The sequence below is a fragment of the Narcine bancroftii genome, chromosome 1 (assembly GCF_036971445.1).
Source record: "Narcine bancroftii isolate sNarBan1 chromosome 1, sNarBan1.hap1, whole genome shotgun sequence".
NCBI lineage: Eukaryota > Metazoa > Chordata > Chondrichthyes > Torpediniformes > Narcinidae > Narcine > Narcine bancroftii.
This window is the reverse complement of record NC_091469.1, coordinates 345,043,274-345,066,072: the sequence shown is the minus strand read 5'-3', so window position 1 is coordinate 345,066,072 and position 22,799 is coordinate 345,043,274.

The window sequence follows — 22,799 nt, the reverse complement described above, 5'->3', positions numbered from 1 at the left end:
ACTCCAGATGCTTAAACCCAGGCAACATTCTGGTAAACCTTCTCTGCACTCTCTCCACTCTGTTTATATCCTTCCTATAATTAGGCGACCAGAACTGCACACAGAACTCCAAATTAGGCCGCACCAACGTCTTATACAATCTCAACATCACCTCCCAACTCCTATATTCCATGCAATGATTGATAAAGGCCAGCATACTAAAAGCCTTCTTCACCACCCTATTCACGTGAGTTTCTACCTTCAGGGAACGATGTACCGTTACTCCTAAATCTTTCTGCTCTTCTGTATTCCTCAATGCTCTCCCATTTACCACATATGTCCTATTCTGATTCTTCTTACCAAAATGAAGCACCTCACACTTATCAGCATTAAATTCCATCTGCCATTTTTCAGCCCACTTTTCTAAGCAGCCCAAATCCCTCTGCAATCCTTGAAAACCTTCTTCATTATCCACTATTCCACCTATCTTAGTATCGTCTGCATATTTACTAATCCAATTCACCACCCCATCATCTAGATCATTAATGTATATAACGAACAACAATGGGCCCAATACAGATCCTTGAGGCACACCACTGGTCACCGGCCTCCAACCTGACAGACAATTATCCACTACCACTCTCTGGCCTCTCCCTTTCAGCCAATGTTCAATCCATTTGACTATCTTAAAATTTATACCTAAAGACTGCACCTTCCTAACTAACCTTCCATGTGGTACCTTATCGAAGGCCTTACTGAAGTCCATATAGACAACATCCACTGCGCTACCCTCATCCACATTCCTAGTCACCTCTTCAAAAAATTCAATCAGATTGGTCAAACATGACCTTCCTCCCACAAATTCATGTTGAGTGCTCCTGATCAGACCCTGTCTATCCAGATGTTTATAAGTACTATCTCTAAGAATTTTCTCCATTAATTTACCTACCACAGAGTCAAACTTACAGGCCGATAGTTGCCAGGCTTCCTCCTTGAACCCTTTTTAAATAACGGAACCACATGCGCAATGTGCCAATGCGCCAATCCTCCGGCACTATCCCCATATCTAATGACATTACAAAGGTTTAGATGAGGAAGATGCTAGAATATGACTACTGTCTCTTCACAGCACAATTTAGTGCACTTGCTCAGCTTGGCTCTCAAACTCTCCATCTGGGTGAGGGAGGGGAGTGGTTGAAGGGGGCATTGAAGTCTAAACTACATGTCATCCACATTGAGCATCTATAACTACAATCTAGCTCAGCTCCTGCACCTTCTCATCCTCTTGGTCTTCGTATGTTGGCATTGATGTCTATACAACATTCTTTTTAGAGGAATGGAACAACACACCAAAAAGCAATAGCTTCTCCAAATGAAGCCAAAGCACTTCAACCTTCTCTCCCTCTGGCTTGTGAAAGGAACAGAGAAAGCAGTTGTACCATGGGCATGTTTCAGTATCTGTAAATCTCAGTGGGAAAAGGCCATGGGAAATCCTGGAGAAGGGAAACGAAGGTTAGAGTAACCTTTGGTGGAGCAGGAAATCAGGATTTTGTGTCAAACATCAGGCTTGAGGAAATGGCATGTTGTTGGGAAGATTAGGGATGAAGATCAAGTGGAAGTCACAACAAGGTTTTGAGCAAGGAGATGCCTGAGGAACTTAAGGCCAATGGGAGTGCTGCCTCATGAAGCTTTGCTTGTAGATTGGGGTAAGTCAATTTTCACTTGGGTTTCTGTCTCTGAATGCATGTTTGCCCTGGCTAATTATTTTCCTCTTAGTTATATATGGATCTTATGATCTAATTTCCACCTTATGCTGTCATTTTCTACATTTTTTCTTGATCAGCTTCTTTATCATATATTGTTGAATTCTAATTACAATCATCAGCCTCCGTTTTTATTGGCCTCACCATAAACCTTTCATTTTACTCAAATTCGGTCTCCTTTTAGTTATGGCCATATGAACATTTTTGTTCAGAGGGTTTTTTTCTTTATTCATTTAAATCTTTTCCATTTATTGCCTGCAAGGTATATTGATCTAACTTTCTATCTACCTTAGCCAACACCCCTCTCATCCCATGGTAATTGATTTTAATTAAATCTGAATCTAGTTAAATGCATACGGAATGTGAAATTCGTCATGTAATGATCACTCTTCCCCAGAGGACTTTGATTTTTTTTACTCTGATTACAAATTAAGATTGACTTATTACACCAGAGTCAAAAAAGCCTTGTTCCCTCAATGATATCTTCATATAATTTCTGGAAAATATCTGTAATGCATTCATGAACTTGATCTCCAAGTTCGTTTTGCTAATTTGGTTTGTCGAGTCTCTTCGAAAATGTAAGTTCTGCTTTTATTATCCTTGCTTGAGTGTACTGCGTTATGGCCTGCTTTGATCTTAGAGATCTTTTAAATTGCTTTAATCAGCATTTTCTACACTTTGCCCATTTTATCGTGCTGAGTCAGTGACCTCATTTTCGGATCAAGAATACAATCTCACTGGTTTATCTTTCTCTTTATTATCAGCATTACCTGCATTCTAAATATGTTGGAAAAGTAAAACCTCCTGGAATATTTAAGTCCATCATTGGTCAGCCTGAACATTTATCTCACTAATGACTATAACAGCAAATCCTATCTCTATCTTTGTGCAATTCACCCATGGTATCAGCAAATTTTTCAAATATAGTACAACTCTCAGTATCCGGCACCTAGTTGGTAGATGCTGGATAAGTGAATTTTCTGGTTGTGAGTTGCATGACTGATGAATTGACTACAAGGGGAAGCCAATTTTAAACTTTTCTAATTTTTTAAAAACTTATTTATTTTCTGCGATTATTCTGCCGATTGTTTGCTTTCTGGATAACAGGAATTTTTACTGTCCTCTGTTTTCTGCATAACTAAAGATTATGATCTAAAACCTGATTGCCAGGTAAAACAGTGTTTTAGTTCTCTTTGAAACTACTGTTTTCAAAGTGTATTGCATCCCTCACTATCAACAGAGACTGTTTGCCACAGGTAAAGAGCAATTATTGTACAACTTAATTTTGATGCTGATTGCTTCAAATGATTGACATATTTGAACTTTATGGAGATCAACCAATAATTGGAGGTGGGTGGGTGGGGGCATGCACATGCGTGCACGCGCCCATGTCCGTCCAAGATGGCAGTGCAAGTGCTAATAGTCTTCCATGAGGGATTTTAAATTCTGGGAGATCAATGATCTAGGGTAGGGCACCAAAATAGGGAGAGCACAAGTCATTGAGAAGGAGAAGCATGGAAGACAACCCTACAGTGAAGTGATCATGGCAGCAGACCAAACCAGCAAGGGCTCAGAGTTTGAATGACCCACAGAGGCTGGGAGCTGTTAACAACTTGTGATTGAATGACCTTCACCTGCTGTGGACTACTGGAGACAGACTCATGGGAACAAGGTATTGGAATCAGGTTTTGAGAGGATGCTCAGGGCAAGAAGGGCTCCCGAAATGCCGCGGACGCTAAAGACATTATGATTGAATTCAAAGTTTGGACCAGGAACACAAGTTGCCAGTGGATTGAACAAGAGTCTGTGTGTCTGCAGAAGGGCTAAAGGCAAATCCACAGACACTCAATGTCTCTGAATGGACTCTCTTTTGCTTCTCTTTTTCTTATTGTGAGGGACGTCGGGCAATGATCATGGCGACACATTGTATGCCTTATGGTTTACAAACTTTGAAGTATATCATGTATATTATATTTTATATATTATTATGTGACAATAAAACAAACTTTAAAACCTTGAACAATGCTACAGTCCTCAATATCCTTCAACTTCTCAAACAGGCAAAGAATGAAGGAGAGAAGCTGCTGGTAAACTAAGTTGCAAGTACTCTATCTGCTTCCAGAGGAAAACCATTTGCCATTTAAGGGGCTGAAAGGCCATGCAGCCTTAAATCGCTTAAAGGGAAGGTATAATTCACAATCTAGCAGATACGTGATGATGTCTCCTTTAATTTGCTCATCCTTACCACTGACACTGCTGCTCGTTTACCATGGGAATATTTTAGGTGCCGCTCGTGTTCTATTTAGTTCATGCAGGTTATTGGGAAAGGGCCGATGTTTTTTTCTCCCTAGAGGAAGAGGAGCAGTAGAAGCAGGAAGGGGCACTAGAGAGAAAGGAGGAAGTACCTTGATGACAACAGTGTGCCATTGCACCCGATACCCCATCAAGCTATTTCAATAGGAGTGAACAAATTATTTTGGAGGCATGGGTCACAGGCAGATACTTCATACACTAAAGGATTGCAGTCTGACTCTCACAAAAGATTTGTGCAAAGCAGGAGATTATTATCGCCACTCTGGATGTCATGATCACTTCCTTGCTGGCGATTGGTAACAGTCTCAACCTGCACCTTTGCTAGTTTAGGTTACTGTTGCTGTGGAAGAATGGACAGGATCCACTGAAGTCTTGTGGCAACCTAAGAATCGAGGAACAATGATATGCACTGGAGAGCAGCTGGATAAATAGCAAATTGGACATTAGTGAGTAGTCTATTGCTCTCAATTGAGACAAAACCCATGAGTACCTCCTATTGTTGAAGTAAAAGGATTCTTAATGTGAACAGTCAGAGGTTCTCCAGGAACAGACAGATGCTGCATGTCAACAGATTGCTTCACTGCCGGAGCACAGAAATGCTATTCCTATAAGAATAAGAAATAGCACAAAAAAAAACTATCTTTCTAACTCAAGAGCAATAACAATCCCCTTCACCCATTTTTCACTCATCCACAGCATGAGCAGAGTATTTCATGAATTGGAAAAGCCCCAACTCTGGGCAAAGCAGTTAATACAGGAAGGACGACACAGTTGTGATTTGGAGGATAAAACATGAGTAGGCAATCTAAGCACCAGCAGATTGCTGCCTACCCAGTCCATCAGCAAAGCAGCTGCATCAACAAGAATGATGCAGGTTCACCACAGTAATACTCTTCCCTTAAGGAATCCCACAGTGGACTCTCAGGCAGCACATGCACCTTTGTTCCATAGGAACAGGCTATTCAGTCCACAATGTCTGTGCTTTTCAGGATGCAAAATTAAATTAAATCCATCAGCCTACACATGATCCAGATGCCTTGACTTCCTCTTTGTCCATGTGCCTGCCTTAAATGCCTCATGGACATCACAATCACATTTGCTTCCAGATTTCTGCCTCTCCTCTGCCAACATGTTCCTGGAAACTCCCACTCTTTATGCAAAAGAACTTGCCTGTCTATCTCCTTTAAATTTTCTTCCTCCTTTACTCAACCCTCTGCATTTGACATTTCCCCTTTGCAAAAAAAAATACTCCAACTTCCTGAACCCTATCCGTGCCTCTTAATTTTATAATCCAATAAAATCTCCCCTCTGCCTCTGATACTCCAGGGAAAACAGCTGAGTTCCTCCAGCTTCTATATTTTTACTATCTTCTGCATCTTTTGACATCATCAAATTCATGCACTCCATGTTTGATAGGCATGTATCACCCGCCACAGCTGTAAGCTCTGTAATTTCTTTCTCACACCTTGTTTCCTCTCTCCCTTGGCATGGTAGTGCTATGCTTGGTGGGCTGCGTTGAGGACTGGCGACACAATGGTTAATCGATCCTGACCTTGGGTGTTGTTTGTGCAGGTTTGCACATACTCTCGGTGGCTGCCACATCATAAAGACGTGCAGGTCGATTAATTGGTTACTTTAAGTTGCCCTGTGATGGAAGTTAATGGCAAAGTGAATCAAAATTAATCAAAGGGAAATTCATCAGCAACGCTGAGAAAACACAAGTTGCAGGGGTGCTGAGAAAGGAAGAGCGAAATGAGATGAATCCGATCTCTCCCTGGGAACCAGCGTTGTCCTGATCACAAGGATGGCTTCCTTCTCAGTTGTTATTTGTAAATACATGTCCCTTCCTCTTAAAAAATGTTTCTTAAAACTGCCATTTTGACCAAGTACTTAGAAATCTACCTTAATGTAACCAATTGTCATTTTTTAAAAAAATGATATTTCTGTTAAGCATCTTGTTTCTTTTTGTTACATTAAAGCAGATGCAATCATAAAACTGAGTTGTTATCCATGTTTAATAAATTACATTATTAAACGATTTACATTAAATCATTTGGGAGCCAATCCACACTTTTATTTAAATAAACAGAAACTGTCACAGAATGGTTCTAGGCTAGAAGAACAATTACAACCTGAAATTATCATATTTTACATCTTTAATTACACTGACATGTCTTCTTCTTAGGCAGTCCCTCAGGATTGAAGATGATTCTGCTCACTTTTGTCTGTTCTAAGAAGACTAATGAGGCAGATTTGTAAAAGGCTGACTCTTTCATGGATGGGGCATGAGGTAGTCTCTATGGAGCATACATGGGTAGATTGTGATCTGAGGGGTTCTCTCCAGTGATAACACATTCCTTTGATGTGCTGCTGATTTTAAATGGCCTTAAGGTTTTAATTACCAGCCCTCATGGTCCTTCTGTGTTTTAATTGATCAGAAGTCCTCAGGTCTCAATGGGGATGTGGCATTTTTTCCAGAGGAACTTTGATTGCATTGTTGTTTTATGTCCCCCTGGCTATCTGATAATCTCCTATTTCAGATCTCAGAATAGATCATATGTTTTGGGAGGGCATGCACATGTTATAGTATATGTGGTTGCCAAGGGCAATTATTGGGTTAAACCAAATATTTACCTGCATCTTTGGAGATTTTTCAAAGCTTAATTCAGAATGAATTGATCATTGACCCCAATTAATTGATAACAAGCTTTACCTTACTTTATCTGTAGTAGATGAACCCAATAGGTTTTAAGATCTCATTTAGTTCATTCCAGTTCAAACAAAAGGTGGTGACTTTCCCCATTTTGATCAACTAGTTTTAAATCAATGGGGCATAAAATGAGATGGACAAATTTATCACTCTGTTTGGTGTTAAAATAAATGGACCTTTTAAATGTGGAGCTAATCCATTTCTACTGAGGTGCTTTGGTTTCGACTAGGACAATTAGTGAAATGAAAATTAAAATAATATGTGCAAATTCTATGCACAATCAATGTCAAGCAGTTGGTTCCATCATTTTAGTTCCAACATATTTCTGACATTTTGTTTTTAGGCCATATCCATTTATTGGATTAGGCCAAGTATTGACTGATATCCAGAAAGTGACTGTGGTTTCAAGTCTTGCTTTTTAAACCAGCATCAGTGAAGCAGACAGTAATTAACATGAAGTTAATACACTCAAAAAGTACTGCAATTAAACCAAGACATTTCAGACTTGAAGATGGTGAGAGCCAGAAATACGTTAAAATTTAATTCACTAAACATCCATTTTAACAACTAGGAAGGCAAGACCCACAATTTATGATACCAAGCTGGAGACAGACAAGCGATAGAAACTGAACTGAGTACAGGTACTCCATGACTTGCAACCTCAGCTACTTAAGTCTATCTGCACATACAGTCAGCTTTAAAAAATATATATATATAAAATTTATGCTATTTATGTTGTATTTGAGAAACTATAACAAGGATACAGGGCATATGAAAGCCAAAATGTGCATACCTACCTTGTTAGTCAGTGTCTTGAAGTCCTTAGGCTAGCATCTTGATTTCTGTGCACATGTGCAAGGCTTCAGGTGGCACCTGTGCAGTGAGTTTGCGATTTGGAATTTAGTTGGCACATGGGCGAGATTTCAAGCACAAATTCAATATCATCAGGGCACTTAACTCTCATGCATGCACCAATCAGACTCTAGTAAGCGAACCCACTGTGCATCCACCAACCAAAGGCTTGTGCATGCACATAGGAATCAAGATGGCAGAGGCCAGCCTATGGTTGCTTGAATTCTAGGTTAAAGGGGATTTACTATATCAGTCTAGGAATGGATGGGGGGGGGGGGGTGGGAGAGTGAAATTCAACCTTAGACCAACAAATAGAAGATGGGTGTCTGCTGAAGTGGTCATTCAATTCTGCATTTGAATTTATTGACATAATGGAGGCCTCATGTACACTGAATGTCTCCACCACCATCAGGTGCCATGTGGATTCCAGCTCCAATTCCAAGCCTTCCAGTTTGGCTCCCACCGGGACCACAAGTACCCGTGCTGCATTGACTTCTACTCTCATTGCTTCTCCTGCCATATCCTACAGACCACCCTCAGCTCGATGTGCAGGCACCGGCAGACCCTTGCGCTGCTGCTACCACAGCTCCATACCTCATTCACCATGATCTGCTATGGACCTCTCCTACATTTCATCCTCCGCTGGCTCCATGAACCAAACCACCAAATTCTATGCACAACTGGCATCCATCAAGGATTCGAAGCTTGCGTCCCTGGAGACTGCCACCTCGGTGACCTCCCACACAGGTCTTCACTCTGTCCCTGGTGGTTTATAGGTCCAAACTCCTGATATGGATCTCCTCCTTGGCCCTGGTACTCTAAAAGACTGAGCACCTGATGCAGGTCTCCACCTTGGCCTTGGTGACCTACAGGATCAAGCCTCTGACATGATCTTTCACACTGAACCTGCCAGCCATCAGGACTGGGCTTTGCACATTGGTTTCTGTCTAAGCCTTGGCAACCTACAGGATCAAGCCTCCAACATAAATCACCCTGAATTCAGCAACCTACAGAACCAAGCTTTTGATGCAGGTTTCCACCTTGGCCCTGAAACCTCCATCACAAACTCCCACTCTGGGTTTGCGAGCTCACATCTCTCTCCTCTCCCCCTCCCCTGGAACCTTCTGATCCACCCCTTCCTCCTCCCCCCCCACATCCTCCACCCCCTAACCCCTATCTGGTCTTCACCATCCCCTCCAACCTACACTTCTCAGAGACAGTATGCTCTGTCCTCCATTTAGGCATCAGCTTCATCCCCTTTTCCCCATACCTTAACAAGTTCTACGCAGACTACAATGCTGAACTCCTCTTCCATCGGCTCCAAATTCATGCCTACTTTGACAACTACCATTCTCCACATTCCCCCACCCCCGCCACTACAGATCCCTTCTCTTGCTTTAAACCTTACTCTTCCTGGCCTTCTACCTGCTCTATACCTTTATATTTCCAACTACTGGTATGAGATCAACTCTATCGAATTCACTACTCCCCTCACTCATTCCAATCCTAATCCTTTGGAACACCCGAGGTAATTGTTCATATTATAGATATATATATATATATATATATATATATATATATATATTTTTTTTTTAAATCAATGGCATGGCATTCCAAAGACATTAGTAAGCAAAAACAGTCCACAATTCTCTGGACAAAACATAAAAACCTTCGCAGTGGATTACCAGTAGCCCTATGTATCCACAAAGCAATGTCGAGGCAGAGCAAGCAGCACAAACAGTGAAGAACCTGCTCCAGAAGGCAAAATACCCTTACCTTGCACTACTGGCATACAGAGCAAACACCACTGAGCAATGCTACAGTCCAGCCCAGTTGCTAATGAGATGTTGCTTTCGCACGACTCTACTAACCCATCCAGAGGTTGCAGCTGGAACTCCCAGACCTGCTACAACTCCAGTACAAGGAGAGGGAGAAGAGGTGTAAGAATATAATCAGAGACAAAGAATGAGCGACCTGGAAATGCTGGCACCAGGAGATGCAAGACAGCAAGGTACAGTAACTTCCGTGCACCACAGTCGGACATGGTTAGTGGACCACAAGGAACACTAAGATTGAATCACCAACATCTCATTCCCATACCAGAGTCTCCAGGTGAAAAGCAACAAGAGCATGGGCAGGAAATGGACTCTCCTGCAAAGGCAGGTCCAGAGACTGACGACTGAAACACAGAGTTTACCTGGCATAATAAGAACGACATCTGGATGAGAAGTAAAGAGACCAGTGAGACTGAATCTGCAGAGACTGTAAAACACCCAGAGTCAAGAAAGACTTGTGTATTGTAAATGTTGTATGTGTATTTATATCAGAATGGACAGCTTTGAAAGTAATGACATGAACATTGATATTTCTAGTTTAGGAAACTTCTTCCTCTATCATCTTCCACTGTTTCTATCTCTTTTACCACTGCTGCACTTTTCTCTTCAACATCCATGCTCCCTTTCCAGTGCTTTGTCCTTCCACCTCTCACACCTTCTGTCAAATTTCCCATCATTTTTTGGGCCACCCCCAGTTTATTTTCCCCTTTCATGTTATTAATATCAACCCCCCCCCCACCTTTTACTTTAATCTTGATAAAGGGATCGAGAGCAGCTCAATTTTTGTTTTAGAAAATTTCACATTTTTAGTATTTTTTTAAAATATTGTTAAAATCTTAACCCCTTTATGAAATAAGGTTTCTTGTGAGCCGAGAAAGAAATATGGATCAAGTTTAATCCTTCTGCACATGACTATGGATGATCACACTTAATTATCAGAAACATATCAGTGTCATTTATTGAAAGTGTTTCCTATTTAGCAGTTTTTTCTATTAATTTCCACTTCTCCATAATTACTGTCATACAGATGGGCTGAAGCCCCATTGTTAAGTTTTTCTTTGCAAAATAAATATTAAAGGTCAACCATTATAAGATTATCTGGGGGGTGTGTCATGTGAAGATGTGGGGTTGGACTGCAAATCCTTACTCTCCTTGAAAAAATTGAGAAAGATTCAGAAAAGAATGAAAAGGTTAAGAAAAAATAGAAGAAAGATTTGAAGATTTAAATAATAATTTAAAATGCCACAGGGAAAAAAAACAGCTCAATTAACACAAGAAACAGAGCAAGAAAAAAGATCAAGATAAAGAGAGGCCTACATTAAGGAAGGATCCAGGAGCTGTGTGTACGTACTGGCTAAGGGAGACAAGCCAGGAGCTGGAGAGACCTTGGACATTGTTGTTAGAGTCTCTCCCGACGATGGCCGCTCGCTACGGGTGAAGAAGTGACTCTGCGCATGCGCGAGGAGTCACGCCTGCTGCTTCTGTTATTTCATCCTCAAATTCATTTTCCTAGTTTGTGTAGTTTGAAGTAGTGGTGGTACTTGCATCGTCCTATAAAACATCATCTTCAGTCCCATCCATTTTGTTGCTGATTTCTGCCTTTAAAAAAAAATCAGGGAGACCATATTGCTTGGAAGTGAATCCCAGGCCTGCTTCACCTAGGAAACAAAAGTAGATGGGATTGGTTTCTTGAGATTTCCCTGTTTTCTCCACTTGGTCTGAGGCCATCGAAGAAATCCAGACTTTTCTAACATGGTCCTTAAATGGCTTCTTAAGCATGACATCAAGGGGTTGCAGTACACTTGTCAAGCCACCTGAATAACAGCTTGATGTGTCTTGAATCCATTGAGTTGCTTTACTGGTTCTGTCAGATGGGCTTGAAACTGGTCCCACATTAAAATTGACAGTTTCTTTAAAAGAGATCCAGGCCTTCTATTCCACACCTTCTCCAACCACAGTTTGACACCCTCTTCATCCATCCACCCATTGGGATGGTAGTATACAAGAACACCTGATGGCAATTTTCTCCTTTTGGAATGGTCTTACACTTAAAGATCACATTTGGCTGTAACTTGGATCCATCAGCTAAGCAGCACAAAACTACAGTGAAATGGGTCCTTTCATGACCTATCTTCCTTACATAAACTGTCTTACTACCCATTTTGTTAATAGTTCTGTTACCAACCATATCAAAACACAAGGAAATTTCATCCATATTGCCGATATTATTCATACCAAAGTTATGTTCCTTCCTTAACTTAAATCATAAATTAGTGAAATCTAATTATCTTGTCATCTAAGTCACTGGGTAGCTTCTGTGATATCTTGGTTCTCTGTCGTGTGGGCAGGGAGTGACTCTTTATAAACTTCTGACACCAACCATTTGACACCGTGAATGTGCCACTCCCTCTATATTTGCGATCTTTCTGCAGTTTCCTAGCTTGAAGCTGGATATGGAAACAGGTGACAATGTAGCCATCCTTTCTCTGGCTTTCTACCCCAATCAACCAGTGCCTTCTCCAGATCTGGATACAGAGCCTGCTTTCCCCTACGAGCACATTTGGTCGTGGTCAACTCAGCGATCTCTGATTTCTGCTTCTTCCAAAGCCTGACATTACTCTCAGCAACACCAATTCTCTGGAGGCTGCACAGTTATTACTTTCTGCATACTTGATCACTTACACCTTAAATGATGCATCATAAGCATTGTGTTTTCTCTTCGTTCCAGGAGAAAACATCATGGATAGAAATTAGAACAACAGCAAAATACATGTATCTAGAATAACTTATTTTCTAGTTTAATGTCCGTTTATATAAGCGACATTAATGTAATTACCTCTTTATCATGTACTTCAAAGGTTAATGGATTTGTTATGAGTTTCTACTTATGTAGTTAATCATAGATAACTACATATGTAGATAAACAGTGTCTTTCTTAAAAGAATTTGTTTCATGTGACCATGTACCACCAATGTAAACAAAACCATGGGGTAAATCAGTCAATGTAGGCAACTTCTGATTATTTTACTGATCATTAAACTGGCAGAATTTAAAAAAAAATAATCTCATGTATAATGTGACACCCTACTTTGAGCTCGAATTTCAATACAAATTTTTTTGGATTATACATACATATTTACTGTATATAGATAACTTCCATCAATCCATGATGTTATTAATGGAAGAAGTTAAGAAATGTGAAGAGAATATAGCTGAAGTTTTACAAGTGGAAAAATTGCAGCAGGTGGACAAAAGATTTGAAGTTATGGATAAAAAAATTAAAGGAAATAAATTTTAAATTCAAAGTATTAAGGAACAAATGAAGGTAGAAGTTGAATCAGCTGCAAATAAAGAACAATTAACAAAAAAAATGACATTTTAGAATCTTTCAGCAGAAGGAATAACAAAGATAGTTGGAATTAATTTTTATAATGGGAATAATATTTTCTTTAACCCTGACAAGTTTTGATTTGTTAAAGAGAAAAGAATTTAATGTAGTTAAAAATGTATTGATATTTTCTTTAACCCTGACAAGTTTTGATTTGTTAGAGAAAGGAATTTAATGTAGGTTAAAAATGTATTGAGGAAAAAAGGTTATGCTTGTCTTAAGGCAGTTTTAAAAGTTTTTGTACAATATGGAGAAAAAATAGATTTTTTTGCAGATCCTAATGAGGCAAAGAGTGTGTAGCCTGCGCCGCGTTCTTAGAGGCTGCCTACATCTGCCAGGCGGACTTCACTGAGAGCGGCTATGTCAATGTCAAGTCTGAGGAGTTCATGTGCAATGAGGGCAGACCGACATTCAGGTCGGTGGCTGTCAGCCTTGTCTAGCATGGTTCTGATGTTCCAGCATGCTAGCTTGAGTTTGTGAGCATTTTTGAGGGGGAGGACGTGGAGGGGGAGGACGTGGAGGGGGAGGACGTGGAGGGGGAGGACGTGGACCTGTCCTCGGGCCTTCGCAAAGGAGCTTTTAGGTGGAGTGCAGTGTGTGCAGTACTGGCCCCACCCTTTACACCCATGGTTCGTGTGCCATGGCCAAGCAAGCTGGGACGTGGCAGCGAGGTCCTTGGGTCGTAGGTTTTATATCGGAGTGGCCTACACACTCTACTGGTCTGGCAAGCCTTTGGATGAACGACGCCTCTCTGGTGTAGGCTTCATGGTCAAGAACTCCATTGCCTCCAAACTCGAAAACCTCTCGACAGGCCACTCGGACCGGATCATGTCCATGCGACTCCCCCTTCAAAACAAGCGTCGCATCACCCTCATCAGTGTCTATGCTCCAACCCTCCAGGCAGAACCAGCAGAAAAGGAAAAGTTCTACACTGACCTGCGCAACCTCATTCAATGCACCCCTACAGCCGACAAGGTTGTCATCCTTGGCGACTTCAATGCTCGCGTCGGCAAAGACTCAGAAACCTGGCCAGGAATCCTGGGCAAGCATGGTGTCGGCAAGTGCAACGACAACGGGCGCCTCCTGTTGGAGCTCTGCGCAGAACAGCGGCTTGTCATTACAAATACCCTTTTTCAGCAGAGGGACAGCCTGAAGACTACCTGGATGCATCCCCGATCCAAACACTGGCACCTCCTGGACTACATCCTGGTGAGAGAAAGAGACAAACGAGATGTGCTCCACACCAGGGTCATGCCCAGCGTGGAATGTCACACTGACCACCGGCTGGTTCGCTGCAAGCTCAACCTTCACTTCAAGCTAAACCCCAGGAACAGTAGAGCCCCTAGAAAGAGGTTCAATGTTGGAAACCTGCGGTCAGATGAAGTGAGAGGAAACTTCCAGGCAAACCTCAAAGCAAAGCTCGACGATGCAATCCGCCTCACGGACTCGTCCCCTGAAACCCTCTGGGATCAGCTGAAGACTACCATACTGCAATCCACTGAAGAGGTACTGGGCTTCTCCTCCAGGAAAAACAAGGACTGGTTCGACGATAACAGCCAGGAAATCCAGGAGCTGCTGGCAAAGAAGCGAGCTGCCCACCAGGCTCACCTTACAAAGCCGTCCTGTCCAGAGAAGAAACAAGCCTTCCGTCGCGCATGCAGCCATCTTCAGCGCAAACTCCGGGAGATCCAAAATGAGTGGTGGACTAGCCTCGCCAAGCGAACCCAACTCAGCGCGGACATTGGCGACTTCAGGGGCCTCTACGAGGCTCTAAAGGCTGTGTACGGCCCCTCACCCCAAAGCCCGCTGCGCAGCTCAGATGGCAAAGTCATCCTCAGCGACAAGATCTCCATCCTCAACCGATGGTCAGAACACTTCCAATCTCTTTTCAGTGCCAACCGTTCAGTCCAAGATTCCGCCCTGCTCCAGCTCCCTCAACAGTCCCTAAGGCTAGAGCTGGATGAGGTCCTCACCCAGGATGAGACATATAAGGCAATTGAACAACTGAAAAGTGGCAAAGCAGCAGGTATGGATGGAATCCCCCCAGAGGTCTGGAAGGCTGGCAGCAAAACTCTGCATGTCAAACTGCTTGAGTTTTTCAAGCTTTGTTGGGACCAAGGAAAACTGCCTCAGGACCTTCGTGATGCCATCATCATCACCCTGTACAAAAACAAAGGTGAGAAATCAGACTGCTCAAACTACAGGGGAATCACGCTGCTCTCCATTGCAGGCAAAATCTTCGCTAGGATTCTCCTAAATAGAATAATACCTAGTGTCGCCGAGAATATTCTCCCAGAATCACAGTGCGGCTTTTGCGCAAACAGAGGAACTACTGACATGGTCTTTGCCCTCAGACAGCTCCAAGAAAAGTGCAGAGAACAAAACAAAGGACTCTACATCACCTTTGTTGACCTCACCAAAGCCTTCGACACCGTGAGCAGGAATGGGCGTTGGCAAATACTAGAGCGCATTGGATGTCCCCCAAAGTTCCTCAAGATGATTATCCAACTGCACGAAAACTAACAAGGTCGGGTCAGATACAGCAATGAGCTCTCTGAACCCTTCTCCATTCACCTTTAATTTTGTCAATTGGTTTGGAGGAAGAACAAAATATAGGCTATAGATGGAGGCTCAAAACAATATTAAAAAGAAGATTGTGAGACTTTAAGAAACTAATGAAAATTAAGTGATGAATAATTTTACAATATGGGATTCCATGAAGGCATATTTAAGAGGTCAAATAAGAAGTGATACAGAACAAATAAAAGAGGAAAACTAATTGGAAAAGGAAATATTAAATGTAGAGAAGGAATTATATATCCAAAAAATAAAGAGAATAAAAAATTATTGAAATTAAAAAAGATTTAATAAAGATTTAATAAAATCCTTTGTCCCTCCATCCACTTTCACAATGTTAGCAACATATCTCACATTATTCTTAATTAATCTAGGTGTACAACAAGAAAAAGAAACAGAATAGAAAAAAAAACTACAGTAATTAAATCCCTCCCGATACAATAGAGATACAATAGAAAGAGATACAATGATAACTCAACAGAAATATTATGAACTTGGTGAAAGAGCTCACAAAGTATTAGCATGGCAATTAAAAGTTGAAAAAAAATCAAGAACAATAGTTTCAATGAAGGAGGAAACTGGCCAAATCACTTATAAAGATGCAAGAAATAAATGATAATTTTAGAAATTTTTACAAAAAATTATCAATCAGAATCTGAAAGATTAAAAGAGAAATACTCATCATATTAAATTATTTATGTTAAATATTGAAGAAAAATTAGTTATCTAATCATTTTTCTATGATAGAAGTGTATGAGACTGATGTCATTACAGAATAATAAAGCTCTAGTAGATGGTTTCCTCTAGATTTTATAAAGAACTTAATGAACGATTAGCTCCTGTATTATTGAAAGTACTAGATCAAATGAGAGAATCAAATGATCTGCCAGAATCTTAAAACAGCATTACAAATTTAGTAAAAAAAAATCCTTACAACCTCCTACTTATAGACCTATATCATTATTAAATACAGATTATATTTTATCTAATTATTAGATAATAGATTAACTTAATATTTACCAAAATCAATAAATATTTAAACAGGTTTTATTAAAAATAGAATATCTGTAGATAATATAGTTACATTTATGAGTTTATTAAGCATAACACAAAAATAAATCAGCAGTAGTGGTTGCATTAGATGTAGAAAAATAATTTGACAGAGTAGAATGGGACCTTTTATTTAAGGTGTTAAGTACATTTTGAATTCTAACTGTTTTTAGATTAGATTGGATAAAAGCATTATATAATCAACCAAATGCTAAAGTGATCATAAGTAGTAAAATATCAGTTTTTTTTTTAAATAAGAGAGATCAACTAGGCAAGGATGCCTGGTATTATCTTTTTCATTTGCTTGACTTTAGAATCTTTGGCAGAAATAATTAGAAGAGACGATGAGATTAAAGGTTTTGAGATAGACAAAAAAACATAAAATTAGTTTATTTGCAGATGATATTATTGTCTATTTAACAAAATGTCCTGGGTAAACTTGAACCTCTCACTTTGTTCATTTTAGATTGGTCACAGTGTTTGAGCTACCGAAAGAAAACAGACACTCACACCGAGAGCAGTTCAGTTTATACAATTCTTTATTACTAAATCTAAAGCTCAATTCAAACCACAATATGCAAGCCCTTCCCAATTATACTGTTCAACGCCTGGACTGGTCCCAACTGCCAAAGCGAGGCAACGACTGCACACTTGTAGTTGTTTGCTAGGCGCCAGTAGCAGCTTCTCCACCTCCCCCAACCGGGACATTGGTTGGAGTCTAGAAGTTTTTCTTCTTGCTGAGAGATGTTGCCACCTGTCTGAGAGTCTCAAACTTCAGCAGTGGGACCATGGCTTATATTACCCAAAAGTTGTTTACTTCATTGCTTATCTCTTTGAATAAATGATTTAATTATCTTCAAGGTCTCCTGACAGTCTGCGACCAACAAAAGACAACTGCATCTCTGGGCCTCATGGTGGAAATTAGATAATGTCTACTGATTCATATGCATCCTGGGCCCCACAGTGGAATTTAGATTATGTCTTTTGATTCAACTGCATCCTGGGCCTCATGGTGGAATTTAAAGATGTATCTACTAATTCATAATAGTGTAAATTAGATTATGTCTTCCTATTCAACTGCATCCCTGGGCCCCATGGTGGAATTTTGATTATGTCTTCTGATGCAACTGTATTCCTTCTTGAATAAGCTGTTCTAAAACCTCCATTACACAAAACCAGAAATATCATTGTGCAAATTAAATCCAAGATTAGTAGAATATGGTCTAGAGTCAGGTCATAAAGAAAATCTTGATAAAAGTGGGGTGATGCCTATGCTTGATATGGATTATACACTAAGTTTAAAAAAAAGATAAAATTTAAATGGCAAAATGAAACAAATATTTAGAAATAAAAATATAGAGATCTAAATAATTTATATAGATTGAATTACATACCCTTATTTAAAAAATTGAGGAAGATTTTTTAAAAGTGGAAAGATTTATCAATAACTTTAATAGGACAAGTAAATTGTATCAAGATGAACATTTTTTTCTAAGAATACGTATTCATTTCAATTATTACCCTTCCCTATACCAGAGATGTTTTTCTAAGAGCAAATATATATTTAATTTGGAGAGGTAAAATACCAAGAGTAGCTCTGGAAAGACTGACTTGGAAATTTGAACGAGGTGTGGCAGTACGCCATTAGACAGGCAAACCGGCCCCGCTTGTCACGCACGTGGCGGTGAAGCCAGCCAAAATGGCATCATCAGGGGCTTCCTCCTGACCTCGGCACCAGGCTCAGAAGCCCACGCTTGGGGACCCACGTGAAGCCCCAGTGATGTCAGGGGCACCCCAGCACAGTTCTCAGCCAGGTCCATGCTGGGAGTTTAAGACCAGCCAGTCAGCCTGAAATAAATCAGTTTTTCCACACTGAACTCAACATGTATGGTTGTGCGATCCTTCAGTTAGCAGTGTAGCCGCAGCTAAAATTAGTGACACCAACAGGTTCAAACTCTTTTGAACCCAACATGAATGACCCTTCGATCAACGTTATAGTCATCAAGCTTCATGATTTCTGGGTTCAGGAGCCAGGAGACCTGCTTCAGCCACGCAGAAGCTCAGTTTCACCTCTACCAGATTTAATCTGATTCGACCAAGTTTTACCATGTGATCACCGCCCTGGACCAAATGAGTGCTGCACCTCATTCAGCATGCACCCGCAGAAGATAAGTATGGGACCATCAAGCGGGTGCTAACCGGATCCCTTGGCCTCTCCAGGCACCAGCATGATGCTCGGATGCTGTGCCTTGACACCTTGGGGAACAGAACTCCAATCGAGTTGATGGATGAGATGCCCACTCTTTGAGCACATCTTCCTCGACCATCTGCCTGAAGACATCTGGCTGCTACTGTCCCAGGAGAGCTTTGTCGACTCCAGGAAGGTCACTCAAAAGGCTCAGGAGCTATGGCTTGAATGATTCCCGGAGGGCTCAGCAGTCCAGCAGGTTACAAGTCATGGGCATGACTAAGCCAAGCATTCCTCTAGCACTGTGGTGGAACAACCAGCCCCTGCAGGAGCCTCAAAGAGCATAGCCAGAAGCAAGTCATCCACTTCATGCCTCTGCTTCTTCCACCAGCGCTGGGGAGCCAAGGCTCGGACATGTCATCAGCCCTGCTCGTTTAAGGAAAATGAGCAGGCCAGACACTGTTAATGACTGCGGCGGCTGGCCAAGAACACATCCTTCTCTACCTGTGGGATTCAGTCAGCGGCTGACTCTTTCTCATTGACATAGTGGCCCAGATTTTCATCATCCTGGCCACAGCCATATAGTCCCGGAAATGGCCTCAAGGATCTCCCCTCCATGCAGCCAATTTGACGGAGATCCAAACGGATGGAGACAAGACCAGCCAGCAGAGGTTCACATGGAGGTTCACCCTTTCATCCCTTCCAACTGCCATCCTGGGTGTTGACTTTCTCCTCGCCCACGGACTCCTGATCGACATTTGAGGTAGGCAATTGGTAGATGCCCATACCTTCCAATCTGTTTACCTCAATACCTCCCGTACAGTGCAGCCTCAGATGGCCATAGTCAGCACACCCAAAGTCAAGTTCATGTTCCTCAAGCCTCAGGTCTCCGCCACCTCACCACACCATGGGGTATTCCATTACATCCCCACCCAAGGCCCACAGGTCCATGCCATGGCATGCCGGCTCCCGCCGGATAAGCTCCAGATAGCGAAGGAAGAGTTCTCACATCTGCAGGAGCTGGGGATCATTCGACACTCTGACAGTCCTTGGGCCTCATGACTCCACCTGGTCCTGAAAGCCTCTGGCGGCTGGTACCCTTGCGGTGATTATCGATGGCTTAATGACACGACGGTATCTGACTTTACCCAATCCCTCACATCCAGGACTTTACGGCCAACTTGCATGGTGCAAGGGTATTCTCCAAGATCGACCTGGTGCGCTGTATCACCAAATCCTGGTGCACCCTGAGGACATAACTAAAATGGCCATCATCAACCCCTTTGGCTTGTTAGAGTTCCTACGCATGCCGTTTGGGCTCAAGAATGCCACCCAGACCTTCCAGTGCCTTAAGGACACAATGGGCAGGGGTTTGAATTTTGTATTCATTTACCTGTATGACATCCTTGTTGCCAGCAGAGACCAGGAACAACACAAGTCTCACCTGCACACCCTCTTCTCCCAACTAGCTGACTTCAGCCTAACAATCAATCTGGCCAAGTACCAGTTCGAGAAAGTATCCATGCAGTTCCTGGGCCATTCCATTACAGCCAAAGGAGCCACACCTGCCTCTACGAAGGTCGCTGCAATCAGGGAGTTCCCATGATGGATAACCTCAAGGGGTACAGGAGTTCACGGGTATGGTCAATTTCTTTAACCACTTCATTCCAGGTGCTGCACGCATCATGCAGCCACTCTTCGCCCTCATCATGGCCAAAGACAAGACACTCGCCTGGACTCCAGAGTCCAGCAGGGCATTCGAAGCCACGACAGATGCCCTCGTGAAGGCTTCCCTGCTCGTCCACCCACGCAGCGACCTGGTGCTCTCCATCGATGCCTCTGCCACCGCCGTCTGCACTGTCCTGTCCTGGAGCAGCAGCTGAACAGACAGTGGAAACCACTGGCATTCTGTAGCAGACTTCTTCGCCCACCAGAGTGCAAGTATAGCACTTACCTGGCAGTGCGTCATTTCCGCTATTTCTTGGATGGGAGGCCTTTCACCATTTTTACCGATCACAAATTCCTCATTCAGGTGCTCACTATGGCAAGAGATCCCTGGTAGACCCGCCAACAGCATCACCTCTCCTTCGTGTCGGAGTTCACAACCGACATTCGGTACAAGGCAGGGAAAGACAACATGGTCTATGACACACTCCCACGACTGGCATTTGCTCACTGACACCCGGCCTCTACATTGACCAGTTTGCCTAGGACCAGAAGTCCGACGAGGAGACGCTGGCCTTCAGGTCTGCCATCACGGGCCTGGGGTTCCAGGACCTCCCGACTCCTCACGGTGAGGGCACCATCCTGTGAGATGTCTCCATGGGCTGCTCACAACCAGTGGTTCCCCAGCAGTGGCGCAGACTAGTCTTCCACCATATCCTTGTCCTTTCCCACCCTTCCATCAGGTCCACGGTCCGTATGGTGGCGGAATGTTTCATCTGTCAATGGCTTTGGAAGCAGATTGCAGACTGGGCCAGAACCTGCACCCATCGCCAGTTTTCCAAGGTAGACAGGCACACCAGAGTGCCCATACAAGATTTCGAACACATCCAGCAACGGTTCAGCCACATACATGTGGATATCGTCTGACCCTTGCCAGTTTCCAATGGCAACCGCTTCCTTTTCACAGTGGTAGGCCGCACCACTCGTTGGCCCGAGGCGATCCCGATGTCAGACCCCTGCTCCCGAGCACTTTTGAACAGTTTGGTTGCCTAGTTTGGTGTCCCAAACCGCCTCACCTCTGCGCTCTGGGCACAGCTCACCAACAGGCTCGGGATCAAGCTATATCACACCATGGTCTATCACCCATAGGCCAATGGGCTAGTCGAGCGATTGCACTACCACCTTAAGTCAGCACTTATAGCCCACCTCTGGCCCCGACTGTGTGGACGAGCTGCCTTGGGTGCTCCTGGCCATCCGCTCGACACCCAAAGAAGACCTACAGGTGTCATCAGCCGAGCTGGTCTATGGTGCACCACTAGCCCTACCTGGTGAATTCATCAACGCACCTCAACCCCCAGCAGTTACCGCATGGTTTACTTCTCCGCCTCCGGGCCCAGTTGGACTCTTTCACACCCCCTCTGCTGCCCAGACACAGTACACGGGCCTCAAGTTCCCAGCGAGGTTTACTCCGCAGAGTAAGTTTTTGTCAGGCGGGGCCCATCCACAGCACCTCCACAAAGACCATACGAAGGGCTGTACAAAGTCATCCAGTGTTCAGGATCCACTTTCACTCTGTACATCAGGGGTAAGAGGGAATTGTTTACGGTGGACAGGTTAAAGTCAGCCCATCTCGACCCCACCGAACCAGCAGTTGTGGCCCAGCCCAAGAAGTGAGGCTGCCTGGCAAAAAAGGACATTGGTGCCGGTTCTGGGGGGGACTGTGTGGCGGTACACCTTTAGGCAGGCAAACTGGCCCCACTTGTCACGCACGCGACGGGGTAGCCAGCCAAAATGGCGCAATCAGGGTTTCCTCCCGACCTCAGCACCGGGCTCAGAAGCCTGCACTTGGGGACCCACGTGATGCCCCAGTGATGTCGGGGGGGGGGGGGGGCAGCGCAGTTCTCAGCCAGGTCCAGGCTGGGAGTACAAGACTAGTCAGGCAGCCTGCAATCAGTTTTTGCTCACTGAACTCAACCCGTCTGGTTGTGTGATCCTTCAGTTAGCAGTATAGCCACCACTACAGAGGATTAATATTAACAAATTTGAAAAATTATTGCAAAGCAGCCAAATTAAGATTCTTGTCCTCCAGTTATCAAACTGGAGAAAAAGCAGTGTGGATTCATATGGAAATGAATAAAATAGGAGAAATCAACCCAGAGTGTTTTTTGTATAAATGGAAAGTTATTCAAAAATAAAACAGAAGTATCAACTCAAGGTATGGAATGGAATTCATATGGAAAGAGGAATTAAAAATGATCAAATTCCAAAGATGTTGTTAAAACAAAATCAGCTTATTCCTTTTACTTGGAATAATCCTTTTTTTGATATTTGGTGTAGTAATGGTACACAGAGAATTAAATATTTTTAGGTTCCATTTTTATGACATTTAAATAAATGAAAGAAATATGAAATACCAAATAATACAATTTTTTCATACTATCAACTTAAAATATATTTAAAAGGGAAATTAGGTGTGAGT